The sequence below is a fragment of the Lactuca saligna genome, chromosome 6 (genome assembly GCF_052625555.1).
Source record: "Lactuca saligna cultivar CGN05327 chromosome 6, ASM5262555v1, whole genome shotgun sequence".
Lineage (NCBI taxonomy): Eukaryota > Viridiplantae > Streptophyta > Magnoliopsida > Asterales > Asteraceae > Lactuca > Lactuca saligna.
In genome coordinates, this window is record NC_136422.1 from 124,265,333 (window position 1) to 124,282,534 (window position 17,202).

Below are 17,202 nucleotides of genomic sequence, written 5' to 3' on the forward strand. Positions count from 1 at the left end.
TGTCGATATGAAGCTACATTACACTGAGAGATTAAAAGAGATATAGATCAATATTGTAAATGAATGTAAATTCAATTTATGTGTATGTTTCTATATTGACGATGACATCCCAAAGTTTTAATATAAACAAAACACTTTTTTTCGGAAATGCTCTAATAAAATATTTATCATGTTTTTCTGGGAACAAATTCTACAATATTATTTTTCTAAAAAGGATATTCTTATTTTCAAATTAGCATAAATAATTTTTTTTAGAATGACAACGAATTTTGGGTTTGTCACAGTTGACTAGGGTTATAATATCAAAAATCAGACTCCAATTGGGAAACCAATTTATATAAGAAACCTTCTACCAATTTGTTAGAGTTACAACTCCCTAGAGTTCGTGGTGCAGATTTCATGTACTGTTGGTTGTACTTTTGAATTCCTGACCACAAACTGAGCTTATGGATTTTCCATCTTTAACAAATTTCAATCATAGTTACATCATATTATGTGGGGATCATTTCTCCAAGTGTATAAACTTAAATAACCTTAATTTAAAAAATTTCAAAGCCATAGGTCTAGAGGAGACATTTGACATCACTACACCTCGTCTTTCTAATCTCAAGCTTATCTGTGGCAGACGTTTAATAGCAATGAATGTGATTGCACCTAAACTTGAGAATCCCATAATAACCAATTGCTATTTCAGTCACATGGTGGCTCTAGCAGGACTTTAATCTTTCTACTATACAACACATCTGTCATCTTGTGCTATTCTTCATATTAGGGTTGGAAGAATACCTCTAATGAAGTAACAAACACCACTCAACAAAGGATGAAGGAGAGAGGTGATGGAGGCTTTACAAAATTCGGCTAGGGTTCTCTTAGAATAGCATACGACCGTAAACTATAAGTCAAGGGTTTTTTATATAGCTGAGGCTGCTAAGGATTCCAATTGAAACCCTAATCTGATTGCTTAAGCCTTAACCAGTCCATGGAAACCTTCTAGAAAGCATATGGACGAAATCTCTATGGGCTTCCATAGTATTCGTCTACTCCTTCTTTTTAGAGTCTGTAACATCCCAAGAATTTTAGGTATTTCCAACTCCTCTCTTTTATTATTATTTTCTCATTTGTAGTCCCTGGGGATGGAAGCATGAAGCCATGAGAGCCCAAGGGTTAAAGTTGCAACTTTAGAATCAAGAAGAGTACGCTAAGCATACATAAGGCACGCTGAGCATAATAGGCACACCCTAGTACGCTAGCCGTACTCACATCAGATGGAAACCCTAATATTTGGGGTTTAGGTGCTATATAAACGCCCTTATGAGCTCATAACCCTCTATCACTTCAGCCTCTATAGCTTTGAGCCGTTTTCCCCAAACCCAAACCCCTCTCTTGAGTGTGTGAGCTAAAAGTGTGTGTTTAGAGTAGTTAGAGAAGAAGTTATTGCATCAAGAAGTTAGAGAAGGAAGGACAGCTTGAAGATCTGAAGTTATCTTGTCCTCTAGAAGCTTCAAGAGTCAAAAAAACTCCAACCTGTATACTTGTATGATGTAAATGTTGCCTTATTAGCTTTATGACACCTTCTTTGTCCTAAAAAGTCCCAAGTTTATGCATGATGCATTTTGGATGTGTTAAGTTGTCCTTTCAGACCCTAGAAAGGGTTCTAAATGATAAAAATGATGTCTCAATGGCTAAAAGTGTCATATGCATGTAGTAGAAAGGTCCTAATGGGTCAAGACCATGTATTAAGGACCTTTTAGACATCCAAAGTCTTAAAATTTGAAACTTTATGGTTCTGAGGTTTGTTTAGTCCATGGATCTGGACTGTGGACTCAAGTGCTTAAGTCACTAGGCACTTATTAAGGATTTGGTAAAACTTGTGTACACCCCGCGTAAGTTTTGTACGCCCAACATACTGAGTCAACCACTCTAATGGTGGTCAACACAAGGCGAAGAACACCCAACACACCAGAGGAGTATGCCCAACGTACGCCCTCTGATGGGCTTTTGATGATTTGGGCTTCGTGATTGGGCCACCTTTGGACCAACTTGACTTGGGCCTTGCTGGACTTTATGAATAGGTGTGTTTTGGGCCAGTTTTGGTAATAGATCTTAAAATGAGGCCCAATTAGGGAGTTGGACTCAATTTGGAAAATTGGGCCATTTATGGGCCTTGTATATTGGGCTTTTCGATTAAGAAATTGGAGTTGGGCCTTGGCCCAACTTAAGGAAAGGATAGAATGGACTATTACTCTATTGTGATAGTTCGGGATTTTCGTGAGTTAGCAGCCGAGGGTATTCAGTTCAGTTCAACATTTTGAGGTAAGTTATCCTCACTATACTAATAGGGTCGAAAGCACCAACGCCGACCCTTTTTTTATTATTTTCCTTATTATTTCATGATGATATGCTTAGTGCCCTATTTGGTTGGTATCCTGGTATATACGATGATGTTATGTAAGTGACATGTTAGGTCGGTATCCTGGTATATAGAATGATGCTATGATTAGTGATCTGCTAGATCAGTTTGACTGTTTGTACATGCTAGCTAGCGTTTGATATATATATATATATATATATATATATATATATATATATATGTATATATATATATATATATATATATATATATATATATATATATATATATATATATATGTTGATTGTATATGGGATATGCTTTGTGCTGAAGGCTAACAGACCTAGGGCGGACCGGATAGACTACAGACCCAATCGTGTGGACAAAGACATGGAAGATAGTCATACTCAATGTCCAACAATTTGTTTCTCGTCTATTGATTTATTTGACATATAACTTAATTGAAGACATCAATTCAGTCCTGATTGGGCACGACACATAAGTCAACAAAAAATCATCGAGGGGCACAAGATATCGCTTTTACCCTCTTAGGATAAAAGGAACAGATAAACTTTGAGTTATATGCTTGTACTATTTACTCATCAAATCTTACGGAATAATACGTTTTATAACATCAAGTTACTGATACGTTTACGCATCATCAATCCACAACCAATTCGTAAAAAACAACTCATATATCTCCATTTAAAGATTATATGATATTATCATCTCACAATCACTCGTGATAAATTCCATGAGGTGATTCAAATGAGCGTGGGTTTAATCCAATATTCAAATCTTATTTTAGAAGTACTCATGAATGTTGCATCAAACCTTTGCTATGTCTAATCACTTAGACAATCTACAAACCAATTCATGATAGTCTAACATCATAACTTACTTCCAAAGTATGATTGACTGTGGATAATTTGAACAATCTAATTATCAGGAAGTAAAACATGCAAAAGTGAAAAAATAGTGTAACGATCGAAATTTCGAAACAATTAAAACTTTTCAAAAACAACCCATTTTAATAACGTTGTTACAAAAAGGTTTTCAATACATTATTTAACAGAGTATTTCGCAGGTCCATTTCATAAAACACCAACGCGAGGAACGGTACGATCACGCCTTTGCCTTGCCACAGACTCCTAAGAACCTGAAAACATAAAAACCACAACTGTAAGCCCGAAAGCTTAGTGAGATACCCCCAAAATACCAACCATATATACGCCCTTCCAGGCCACAACCTTCCAGTCCAAAACATATCGCCTTCCGGCCTATAGCGTAATGTCTTCCGGCCCATAACACATTGCCTTCTGGCCTATAACATATTGTCTTACGACCCATAACATATCGCCTTCCGGCCCGCAACATAAAAAGCATACATATCATCATAGAACAACCATGCATACCGGGTTACACTCCAGACCAGACAACCATGCACATAACATGTAATCATATAACAGTTCACAGTTAGCAAATCGATCAACAGATCCCATAACATATCATTACTCTAACCGAGATACCAACCTAGCCGATCACTAGCATTACATCACCCTACGACTCAGCCAACATAATAATTATGCACATACGCCTTTCCAGGCCATGACCTTCCGGTCCACATCGCATTGCCTTCCGGCCCGCAACATGTAATGCCTTCCGGCCCATAACGTAACGCCTTCCAGCCCATATCCCGCAATATCATACAACAGAAAATTAGCCGGATTTCTATCCAATAAAAGGGTCGGCCTTGGTGCCTTAAACCCTATAGATATAGTGAGGATAACCCACCTCGAAACTGCCGACTGAACAGATAACCCAAGTTGCTCCGATCACTGATACGATCTCCACCACTGGACAACCACCAATGCACTGAACTCAAAACCATAATCAACAATTACCATAATACCCATGGAAACCACTAGTCAACCCTTGGTCAAATACTAGGTCAAAGTCAACCCCTGACTGACCCTACTTGCCGAGTCAACCCTATGACTCGCTGAGTTCCCATACTCAAAACTTCACTCAACCCGCGACCTAACTCGCCGAGTCACCCCGAGACTCACCGAATCCAACAACTCTGAGTCCACTCGCACATAACTCACCGAGTCATCCCTTGACTCGCCGGTTCTCGACTCAACCAGAAAATATTTGGACTCTTCGACAAGACTCGCCGAGTCCAAGAACAGACTCGCCAAGTCTAAGGCTATCTTCAATCTACTCACCGAGTTGTTCATCCAACTCGTCGAGTTCCAGCTTATGATCAAGCAACTCGTCGAGTCCACCCATGTGACTCGCCGAGTACCACCGGTCTGCATCCAAACAGAAGCGTTCTAGACCATGCAATTGATCCAAAACATAGATCTAGCCTCCTACAACTCATCCATCACGTAAAGTGGCAATATTTACGTGAATCCAAAGAGATCTATGCATTTTGCACATTAGGGCTAAGGTTTGGGAGAAGATAACTTCATCCAGCACTCAACACAGGGACATTCCTGCATTCCAACTCTCCTCCATTCCAGATCTGAGGTAGCAACCTCAGATCTAACCTCTAGATTCCAATATCACCCAAGATAAGCTTCCCTCAAACCCCAAAATGAAGAGACAAGAGAACAACAGGCTAAGAACGATATATTACCTCAAAGGAACGCCCCAATCTGCAAGGAACTCGAATCCAAGCAAAGCTCCTTGCTCCACACCTTCAATTTTCCAAACTTTCTTCAACAATTACTTCTCCAAGCTCCAATCCACTCAACAATGATGCTTCTCCTCGATTTTAGGGTTTCTGGGACTAGAGGGGGTGATAAAGAGGCTGGGGAGGAAACATAATGCTCTTTATATAGAGCTCAACCCCGAGAATTAGGGTTTTCTCCACTCAGCACCTACTCGCCGAGTCCATCTCATTGACTCGCCGAGTCGGCTATTTAACACGCGATCAAGTCGCGACTCTACTCGCCGAGTCACTCTTTCCCAAATTACACTTTTAGCCCTTCAACTCAACTCTTGCTATTTCAGGATGTTACAATTCTCCCCCACTTAAATTAGGCTTCGCCTTCGAAGCCTACAGCAATACAACTCCAAAGATATTCCCACAACATGCCATCTGGCCTTAACCGGACTAGGTCCCACAAGTCATACCCGTTGAAACTCGAACACACTTTCCCTTCCTTTACGGTGTCCTGACCACCGTCTCGAACCGAGCACCGACTGTACCCTCTTATAATCACGCTTAATAACCGGGAATTACCCAAGATGCATCACTGCCCCAAATCTCAATAATAACTCGACCCATAAGGGTTAGAAAACCATGAACCATCGGATCCCCGATCCGAATCCCACTCTCTCCATTCCGGGACAACTGAGAGACCCATTCTCATTCTCAGAGCAACTCCCACGATTTCTCCCCTTGTAACCGCATACACATGCTGAACTAGCTTTAACACCCTCAGGTTGGGTAAACCTGATACACTGATAATATCCTCAAACATCCCCCAGGATAAACCACTAATACATACCCCATACCCTGATCAGAATCACACTGAGAGTCCAAGACTCTCGCCCTGCATCCCTTCCGAGCCTCTTGGCTCTACACTTGCGGAATTCCCTCTGCGGCCTCAGTAGACATCCCAAACCGGATGAGCTTCTATTCCACTGCCGCAAACATGCTGCTCAACAACCATACTCGAATCACTCTAATCATAACTCTGATCTGCCGCTTTCACTTCCGTGAACTTGCACTCCCTCTCGGAGTTACACCTCACTCTTTCTTCCTTTACCAAGGAATCCACTCGACCACATTGTCACTCCGACAGGCTCCACGGTGCTCGCCCAACGCTACACCACCCTTTCATAGCGTATCCGCTATCCATCCAACACACATACTCTGACTCTCATAGCAGGGACTCTCAAGCCCATGCACTATCTCAACTCATCCAGATCACTACCCGGGGCCAGACCTTCTAATGCAAACACACTGCGACATACCCAATACGTATCCTCAAACTGATCCAACAATACCTGCAGAGTCTTCAGCGTGACTGGACCGTCTTACCCGGCCTTCAGCCCATTCTGGACTGCTCAACTAGCATTCATCATTCCGAGCTATCACCCCCGGAAATCCTCCCATGCATACCGTTCTAGCCCTCTAGGGGGTTCCGAACTCTAATTCCCGCATACATACTCGATCCCGGCCTGCTCCCAGACCTCCACAATCAAATGCCCTAGGTCTGTATCCCACCCCGCATGCCCGACACTCGCTCCTATCAGCCTATACTTTGGGCTGACAGAACACTGCTGAATCCCAATAGCTAAGCACCCTCAAATACTCATTCATCTCCCAGAGAATTCTCCAATTCTCCCCCACTTATAGCACTGATTAACAACCACCGGTTGCCATCACCGACCTTCCAGAACAACCCTGCACAAAGAAAACATTTACACGCGGACTGCTTCCCACAAGCATAAACAACCTTAACGAGATCTCACATCAACACTGATTAACCCGCTCGAAAGAAACTCAAACTGCATCTAACCACTCCTCGGAAAACCGATGCTACCCGACCTTCAACCCAATGTCACATCCCCACTAATAACCCTCATGAATGATAACCAATGAAAGCACAAAACACTAAACTATAACCATACCAAACCCTCAAGGAACAACGGATACCAAGACGAAAACCCGAAACACAAATGCATAACCATGCCAAACCCTCAAGGAACAACGGATACCAAGATGAAAACCCGAAACACAAATCCATAACCATGCCAAACCCTCAAGGAACAATGGATACCAAGACGAAAACCCAAAACACAAATCCATAACCATGCCAAACCCTCAGGGAACAACGGATACCAAGACGAAAACCCGAAACACAATTCCACGACCAAAACCTCAACCCACAAAACGACGAATACCGCATCGAAAACCACATAGAGATGCCAGCACAACAATACACCATAATAATCGCAAGATAACATGACATCAAGAAAGAAACATACCCGCAGCTGCATCCGGAACTGCTCTGACCTCCTCTGCCGTAAGGTGATAAGCATGACCCGGAGCCCTTGGGGGCTCCGCTCCACCCTGACCTTCTCCTGAAATCTTCAAAGTGGCCGGTGCTGGAGCCTGCACTGGTCCCGCGGAAAGCTGTGGACAGTTGACCATCATATGTCCAACCTGACGACAACGATAGCAAATCCTCAAATCCCGAACTGGCGCTGACCGCCGACAATCCCTCGCATAGTGCCCCTCCCTTCCGCACTTGCGGCATGCACCACCGGACCTGCAAACTCCGGTGTGACTCCTCCCACACTTCCCATAAGTGTGGCTGCTTAGATCCCTCACTTTAACATCAACGATCTTGGACCGTTTCGGCGCCGGCCGCGACTGCAACGGAGCCTGCCTCAGCTCACGCAACTGCAACTCAATCTCTAACTCATGCCGCCTAGCGGCCTCCTGCAACTCCAACAATATCCCGCACCCCTGCGCAGATACAAACTATCTGATATCCCCCTTGAGCATACTCAGATATCGGGACATCTGAGCCTGCTCCAAAGCGAAATCAGGGCAAAACATCGTCCTCTCAGCGAACATCCTGGTGATCTCAGTCACAGACTCCGAATCCTGCTTCAGCTCATGGAACTCCTGAGCCAATCTTTCTCTCTCATCCTACGGAACATAGCGAGTGTTGAACATCTCTCTGAACTGATCCCATGAAACCACAGCCCTTTGCTCATCCGAATATGACCCCGCGGTCAATCTCCACCAATTCTTCGCCCCGAGCCTCAACAGGTTCAGAGCACACCTCACCCTCTGATCAGCAGGGCATGAACACATGAAGAAACACCCCTCCACGTCCGATAACCATCTCATTGCAACAATCAGGTTCCGAACTCCATCGAAGGTGGGAGGCTCCGTATTATCGAAATCCCAATACTAAAAATCCCTATCAGCTCCTCCCCCTGCCGCTGCTACAGCCACTGTAGCCGCCGCGGCAGCCGTCTCCGCGAGAGCCGCATAGCGCTCATCAAAATACTCAACCATGGCGGTCTTGATCGACCCAAACCACTCCGGCACTCAGCCCGGAACAATGCAGCAACCTCATCATGTAGGATCTCGCAAATCCTCGCACGAGCTCATCTGACCAATAACCTCGGGCGGTACAGACACGCCCAGAACTCCCTCTCCTACTCCCGATCCTGACCCGGATCCACTCCCAGCATGCCTCGAAATCTCCATACTGAAAATATACCAGAAAACCTCAAACTCTTCCCACTATCCCGGGAACCAACTCTCAACCCAACCCTAGATGTCATGGTTTCCCTGATATGCGTATGGGTCCTGTGCTTTCAGTAGTACGAGTCCATACTACCTTCCACACCTACCCATATTTGTATGAAGTACTACCACAACACCCTAGCAACAAATGTTCATAGCAAGCGCTCGATCCTCACTCCTAGAGGAACACTGGAAATCTCAACAGAGGAAAACCCTAGGCTACCAGGCATCATAAAACAGGCAACATTATCATGAAATCCTGAAGATCCCTAGCCTAACACTAGCATGCTGTTCTATCAAAGCTCAATAAAACAAATGTCATGACTGGTAATTTGGGGTTACTTACTGGCTCCGGCTGATCGTACCTCCGCGTCCTCCTTTACTTAATTTAAAAAAAAAACATTTTATTTCCTCTTTTTAAAACCCTCCTCGATTTGAGACTGGAGTCACACGAGTGTTCCTCCAATTTGCTCAAACCAAGGTTCTGATACCAACTTGTAACGATCAAAATTTCGAAACAATTAAAACTTTTCAAAAACAACCCATTTTAATAACGTTGTTACAAAAAGGTTTTCAATACATTATTTAACAGAGTATTTCCCAGGTCCATTTCAAAAACACCAACACGAGGAACGATACGATCACGCCTTTGCCTTGCCACAGACTCCTGAGAACCTGAAAACATAAAAACCACAACCGTATGCTCGAAAGCTTAGTGAGATACCCCCAAAATACCAACCACATATACGCCCTTCCAGGGCACAACCTTCCGGTCCAAAACATATCGCCTTCCGACCCATAGCGTAATGCCTTCCGACCCATAACACATTGCCTTCGCGCCCATAACATATTGATTCCGGCCCATAACATATCGCCTTCCGGCCCGCAACATAAAAAGCATACATATCATCATAGAACAACCATGCATACCGGGTTACACTCTAGACCAGACAACCATGAACATAACATGTAATCATATAACAGTTCACAGTTAGCAAATCGATCAACAGATCCCATAACATATCATTACTCTAACCAAGATACTAGCCTAGCCGATCACTAGCATAACATCACCCTACGACTCAGCCAACATAATAATTATGCACATACGCCTTTCCAGGCCATGACCTTCCGCTCCACATCGCATTGCCTTCCAGCCCGCAACATGTAATGCCTTCCGGCCCATAACGTAACGCCTTCCAGCCCATATCCCGCAATATCATACAACAGACAATTACCTGGATTTCTATCCGATAAAAGGGTCGACCTTGGTGCCTTAAACCCTATAGATATAGTGAGGATAACTCACCTCGAAACTGCCGACTGAACAGATAACCCAAGCTGCTCCGATTACTGATACGATCTCCACCACTGGACGACCACCAATGCACTGAACTCAAAACCATAATCAACAATTAAAAAAATACCCCTGGAAACCACTGGTCAACCCTTGGTCAAATACTAGGTCAAAGTCAACCCCTGACTGACCCTACTCACCGAGTCAGCCCTATGACTCGCCGAGTTCCCATACTTAAAACTTCACTCAAGCCGCGACCTAACTCGCCGAGTCACCCCGAGACTCGCCGAGTCCAACAACTCTGAGTCCACTCGCATGTAACTCACCGAGTCATCCCTTGACTCGTCGGTACTCGACTCAACCAGAAAATATTTGGACTCTTCGACAAGACTCGCCGAGTCCAAGAACAGACTCGCCGAGTCTAAGGCTATCTTCAATCTACTCGCCAAGTTGTTCATCCAACTCGTTGAGTTCCAGCTTATCTTCAATCAACTCGTCGAGTCCACCCATGTGACTCGCCGAGTACCACAGGTCTGCATCCAAACAGAAGCGTTCCAGACCATGCAATTGATCCAAAACATAGATCTAGCCTCCTACAACTCATCCATCACGTAAAGTGGCAATCTTTACGTGAATCCAAAGAGATCTATGCATTTTGCACATTAGGGCTAAGGTTTGGGACAAGATAGCTTCATCCAACACTCAACACAGGGACTTTCCTGCATTCCAACTCTCCTCCATTCCAGATCTGAGGTAGCAACCTCAGATCTAACCTCTAGATTCCAATATCACCCGGGATAAGCTTCCCTTAAACCCGAAAATGAAGAGACAAGAGAACAACAGCCTAAGAACGAGATATTACCTCAAAGGAACGCCCCAATCTGCAAGGAACTCGAATCCAAGCAAAGCCCCTTCTCCACACCTTCAATTTTCCAAACTTTCTTCAACAATTACTTCTCCAAGCTCCAATCCACTCAACAATGGTGCTTCTCCATGATTTTAGGGTTTCTGGGACTCAAGGGGGTGATAAAGAGGCTGGGGAGGAAACATAATGCTCTTTATATAGGGCTCAACCCCGAGAATTAGGGTTTTCTCCACTCAGCACCTACTCGCCGAGTCCATCTCATTGACTCGCCGAGTTGGCTATTTAACACGCGACCAAGTCGCGACTCTACTCGCCGAGTCCATCCATGGACTCACCGAGTCATTCTTTCCCAAATTACACTTTTAGCCCTTCAACTCAACTCTTGCTATTTCGGGATGTTACAAATAGTAAATAATTGACATATGATAGTAAAGAATACTCATATATAAATCTTCATTATATAATCACCAAATGTCACTTATATTTATCTATTACAAGTTTCTAAACATTTATCTAATCACTAAAATTAATATCGTCCTTCAAAACAATGCTCCTCGCATGCTAAACTTGATTAATCCTACTTGGACCCTTTGTGAGGGGATCCACATGATTATCTTCTAATGATACCCTCCTGGCTACGAGGAGTCCTTCTTCTACCCGATGTCTGATTAAATGGTATTTTCTGTCGATGTGTCTGGATCTACCGTGATCCCTTGGTTCCTTGGTTAAGCCAACTGGTCCTTCGTTATCACAAAAAATTTCCATAGGCTCATTTATGGTTGGTACAACTCCAAGGTCTCCAATGAAGCTCTTCAACCATATCACCTCCTTTGACCCTTCACTTGCTGCTATGTACTCTGATCTGCACGGTGAATCAGCCAGGGTCTCCTGCTTGGAACTTTTTCAAGTCACTGCTCTTCCTTTTAGGGTAAACACCCAACCCGACTGAGAGCGAAAGTTATCTCTATCTGTCTGAAAACTGGCATCACTATACCCGGTCACTCTCAAGTCATCAGTCCTACCAAGTGTAAGGACCCAGTACTTAGTCCTTTGCAGGTACTTAAGAATGTTTTTATCTATTGTGCAATTAGTTGTACCCGGTTTCCTTTGATATCGAATAACCATGTTGAACGCAAAAGCCACATCAGGCGATTACATGTTATAGCATACATAATCCATCCAACAGCGGAAGCATATATCACTCGACTCATTTCCGCTATCTCGACAATGGCACTCGGACTCTATGTCTTACTCAGCTTGGTATTTCTCTGGATTGGCAGTTCCCTTTTCTTGGAATTCTCCATGCCAAAATGTTTCAGCACCTTGTCCAAGTAAGTACTTTGACTAAGTCCTATTAGTCTTCTACTCCTATTTCTCAAGATTGTTATCCCTTGAATATAAGCAGCTTCTCCAAGATCTTTTATTGTGAAACACTTCCAAAGCCAGGGCTTAACCTCCTGCAAGGTCGGGACATTGTTTCCTATGAGTCGTATGTCATCAACATATAAAACTAGAAAGCTAACTATTCTTCAACTAGCCTTGACCTATACACAAGAATCATCCTCACTTCTAGAGAATACAAACTCTTTGACTTTCTCATCGAAGCAAAGATTCCATTTGCGATACGCTTGTTTTAATCCATAATGGATTTCTCAAGCTTGTACACTCTATTAGGATATTTAGCATCCACAAAACCCTCTAGCTAACACATGTAAACATCTTCAGCTCGCTTCCCATTAAGGAAAGTAGTTTTGAAATCCATCTGCCAGATTTCATAATCATGAAACACAACCATATCTAACATAACCCTAATAGACTTGATCTTGGCAACTGGTGAGAAAGAATCATCATAGTTAACCCCCTACGTTTTAGTAATGCCCTTTGCAATCGACCGAGCCTAAAATGTATCCACCTTTCCATCCACATCGGTCTTTTTTATGAAGATCCATTTGCACCAAATTGTCTTTCGACCTGGTACATTGTCAACCGAGTTCCAAACTTAATTGCCATACATGGATTGGATCTCGTTGTCCATTTCCTTTTTCTGTTTTTGCAGACTCGGGGACCGCCATGGCTTCCATATAATTAGTAGGCTCATCCAAATTTACCAGTGTATTATCACTGATAAACGTATCACCTTCCATAGTAATAGGAAAACCATAAAACTCTTATGCCATTCTAACTTGAGAGGAATGTCTAAGAGGTAATGACTCGTCAATTGGTTCAACAGGAATCTCTTCCTTAGGTTGAGCGCTAGTGTTGGGGGCTCCTTCATCGCTTGACTCTTGAAGCTCTTCGAGATCAATTTGCCTCCAACTGTCCTCTTGGCATATGAGTTATCTCTCGTGGAAACCCCTTTCCTTGCTACGAAGACCGCATTATCACTAGGTCTGTAGAAAACATATCCAAAATATTTATGTGGATAGCCGACGAAAACACACTGCTTACTACGAGGCTCAATCTTGTCATGAGTCTCTCATCTTATGAAAGCTTCACAACCCCAAACCTTGATATGTGTCAACGAGGGAACTTTCCCTGTCCACATCTCATGAGGTGTTTTGGCAACCTTCTTTGTTGGGACTAGATTAAGGATATGGGCAATAGTATCTAAGGCATACCCTCAAAATGAGATTGGTAGCGAAGCTCGAATCATCGTGGAACCAACCATATCCAACAAGGTTCGATTACTCCTTTCAGACACACCATTTAGTTGTGGTGTCCTAGGTAGCATCAATTATGAAACAATTCCACAATCCTTAAGATAGTCATGGAACTCGATACTAAGACTGATGTGTATGATTGTACTAGTTTTAATCCTACTAACTTAAACACGAAGAAAAACACACGAAAGGCAGTGTACCTATCGATTAGAAGTTTAGTTCAGGTAAGTAGGGTATCGGATACAGGGAATGGTAAACAATTAAAATAAATGCTAATATTATCTAAATAAAACAAGTAATAGAAAGGGGTTTTTATCTGGTTTTTCAAGACTAGAAACTTAAGCAACTACTTAAACACTTAAACAAAGGAAAACTAACAACTAAGGAGAAACAAAAGATAACTAGATTCAATCAATTTCAAGAGACTTTTTTCTAGATTCTATTCACTTATTCATATGGTTGATTTCGTAGCAAGTGAAATGGATTAATATGTCATTGGATACCGACATCTAATGTGATTAGATTCATGTTCACTATTACTAATCCTTAGCAAGAAAGTCAATCAAACAGTGATCAGTTGATTAAACAAACAAGTTACATAGTGTTCAGTTAGAATCAAGTAAGACTTGTAACATTAGTTAACTAAACTTATCAATTCAGTCAACTCATGAATGGTTGTTCATCATACATGCTTACACATTAACTTACTTATTTTCTTGTTAATCCTAGGTTCATATTCACTAATACCAAGCATACAATATTGTTTTCACAAAAACCATATGATTCAAGAAATTAAGATGATGTTCATATGTAACACCCTAAACCTGGTACGTCTTGAAACCTTCAAGAATTTACGTTTTAGCATAATTGGTCCCTTGAGTATGTTGGGCGTACCTATGAGTACGCTTAGTGTACTTTTCATGAATAATCTCGGAGGACCCGCACGTACGGTGGGCATACATGGGGGTACGTCAGGCGTATGCATAATAGTGTTAAAACCCTAAATCTCGGACTTGTCCCCTATTTAATCATCTTTTAGCCTCTTGGACCAAACCCTATCAGCATCTTGAGCCTCTTTTCGCCTACCTTTAGCTCTGATATTGTGTGTGAGAGTTTTGAGCTTAAGGAGAGGGTTCTTGGTAGCCATTTTAGAGTTCTTTCAAGAAGAATAGGTGGTTATACAAGCTTGGAACGAGTTGATGCCTCAAGATCCTGCATAATAGTCATCTTGCAAAGATTCTGGAGGTATAAAGCTTGCACCTTTCCATATCAATCACTAGATCTAGTTAGGGTTTCTAGTTTGGTCCCTTTTGTTGATTTTGGACCTTTTCTTGGGAGTTATGAAACTCCAAAGAATGGAAATGACATATCTGAGGTGCCTTAGTTCTGTTTCAACACAAAAATGGAGTCTTGGTGGAAGTATTAGCCTCATGCATGGGTTAAGGGCCTTGGAAAGGTCTTAATGGGGGTGTTGGGTGTTTATGAAGCATACAAAGGCATAAAGTTGCCAAATTTATGCCTCATGACATATTGAACAACTCAGATCTAGCTTTTGGACATAAAGGAATCGGGTATTAAGCACTTAATGGAGAAAGTACTTAATCTGGAGGAACACTGGGCGTAATCAGTGTACGTTGCGCGTAGTCCTTAAGACCCCAATGTGAAGCACATACTAGAACGATACACCGAGCGTATGCGTCACAGATTGGATTGAATCTGTTTTGGGCCTTTGAGGTTTTGGACCTCATTTTGGTTATTAAATTGGTTGCATTCTGTGAGTTACGACCTATTTCATCTGTTATGGGCCATGGATATATTGGTTGGGCCTTATTGGGCCAAGAGGCCCATTATTAATTTTTGGAGTTAGGTTTTGGGCCCTTTAACAAGGGAAGGATAATTGGGCCTCATGGATGGGTTTGGAGTTTGGGTTTTTCCTTGGAATACTCTAAGGTCCTAACATTGATTAATATTATTATGCAGCACGTAAGATTCAGACTATTAGGAAGGCAGCTTTGGTATTTAACAGACAGAGGTAAGTCTCCTCACCATACCAATGGGTCGAAGGCACTAAGGCTAGCCTGTTAACTGTTATGTATATGAAATTTAGACTATTTGATATGTAATGTGCTATTTGTTTATGTGTATTGTGTATGGAAGACCTCAGGGGGTTCCCAAGGCACTTACGTGGAAGACCTTGGAGGGTTTCCTTGGCATCCTAGGTCAAAGACCTCGGGTGGTTCCCGAGGCACTTAGGTGTAAGACCTTGGAGGGTTTCCTTGGCATCCTAAGTCAAAGATCTCGGGGGGTTCTTGAGGCATTGGGCTAAGACCATGTGGGGGTTCCCATGGCACCCAGAGTAAGACCCTGGAGGGTTTCCATAGCTTCCTTATGTGTTGTTTCTTTGGATTATGTATTTATATAGCTGTTAGCTAGCATGATATGTTGTACGTGTTTGTGTGTGGGTATGTTATTGGGAACTCACTAAGTTTTCAAGCTTACCGTTTGTGAATTTTTTTCAGGTACATTTGAGCCTAAGGGCAAGGTCAAGGTGTGATGGCATGGCGTGCACTCTATCTCTCTTTTTCACTAATATGTTTTGGGACACTCTAATGATTTAAAAAAAAAGTTGTAATGGATGTGGACTTGAAAACAATTATCTTGGAATTTCAAGGTTTATTCAAGCGTGTTTACTAATGAAAAATGAAAATTTTCTTTGTAAAATTTGGGTCGTTACAAGTTGGTATCAGAGCCTGGGTTTAAGGGATTTTGGCACACTCTCGAGTGTGTCAGGACTCAAACTAAGGAAATGGTAAAATTGTTTTTCAAAAAGTAACTTAAAAGGGGTTTTCAAATGGAAATGAAAAGATGAGAGTGCAACGCGCGTGATCAGCCGAGCCAAGTAAGTAGTTCCCCAATATGTTAGCCATGTTATACTGACATTTGTGCTTGTTGATTATATGGAACTTGCTATGTGTATGCTTTTAAATTGTATACGATTAGGAGCTTATAGCCCCAGAATAATTGATTTGGCATTATTTATTGTTCCTTGGTTGGTTGTGGTCCTAAGGTAGAATATTTTATTCGAAAGTCTATTTGATCCTTTTTCTGTGTACAGTTTGCAAGCATAAAGGCAACCTGTCATGATCGGTTAGATTTATGTGAGTAGAGTAAATCTTAGGACGACCTGAGATTTGATGTATGCAGTAGTTCTGGAACAAATTGGGGTTGTCAGGTAGGGTATTGGGGATAGATACAGGTAGGTGTGGAAGGTAGTATTGGGCTCGTACTACTGGAAGCACATGACCTCTACCCAAACCAATGTTAGATCTGACGATATTAAGGCGGACTGGTACGGGAAGATCCCTTATATGGAAATCTTGATCATTGCAATTTATGATATTTCAGTCCAGCATGGTGGTGACACGATTTGAAGATCAGGATCGGGGTTTGGATCTGGGGTAGGAATAGGAGACACTGCAGCCGATGTTACCAGGGGCATCCTTGATGCAACCCCTCATTTTTGAGACAGTCAAGGAGGGAATTATGGACATTATGGAGGAAAGACTCAGATCCTTCAGGGCTGATTTGGTGGTGGGTCATATTAGGGCTCAAACTCCCTCATTTTGGGAGTTCAAGCCATGTGGGGTGCCGGAGTTTTTTGGGGTCTGGGATCCTATCTTCAGCCGAAGCTGGGTAGCGGATATCGATAATGCCCAGCACATGAGTTCCTGCCCGGATGCAACA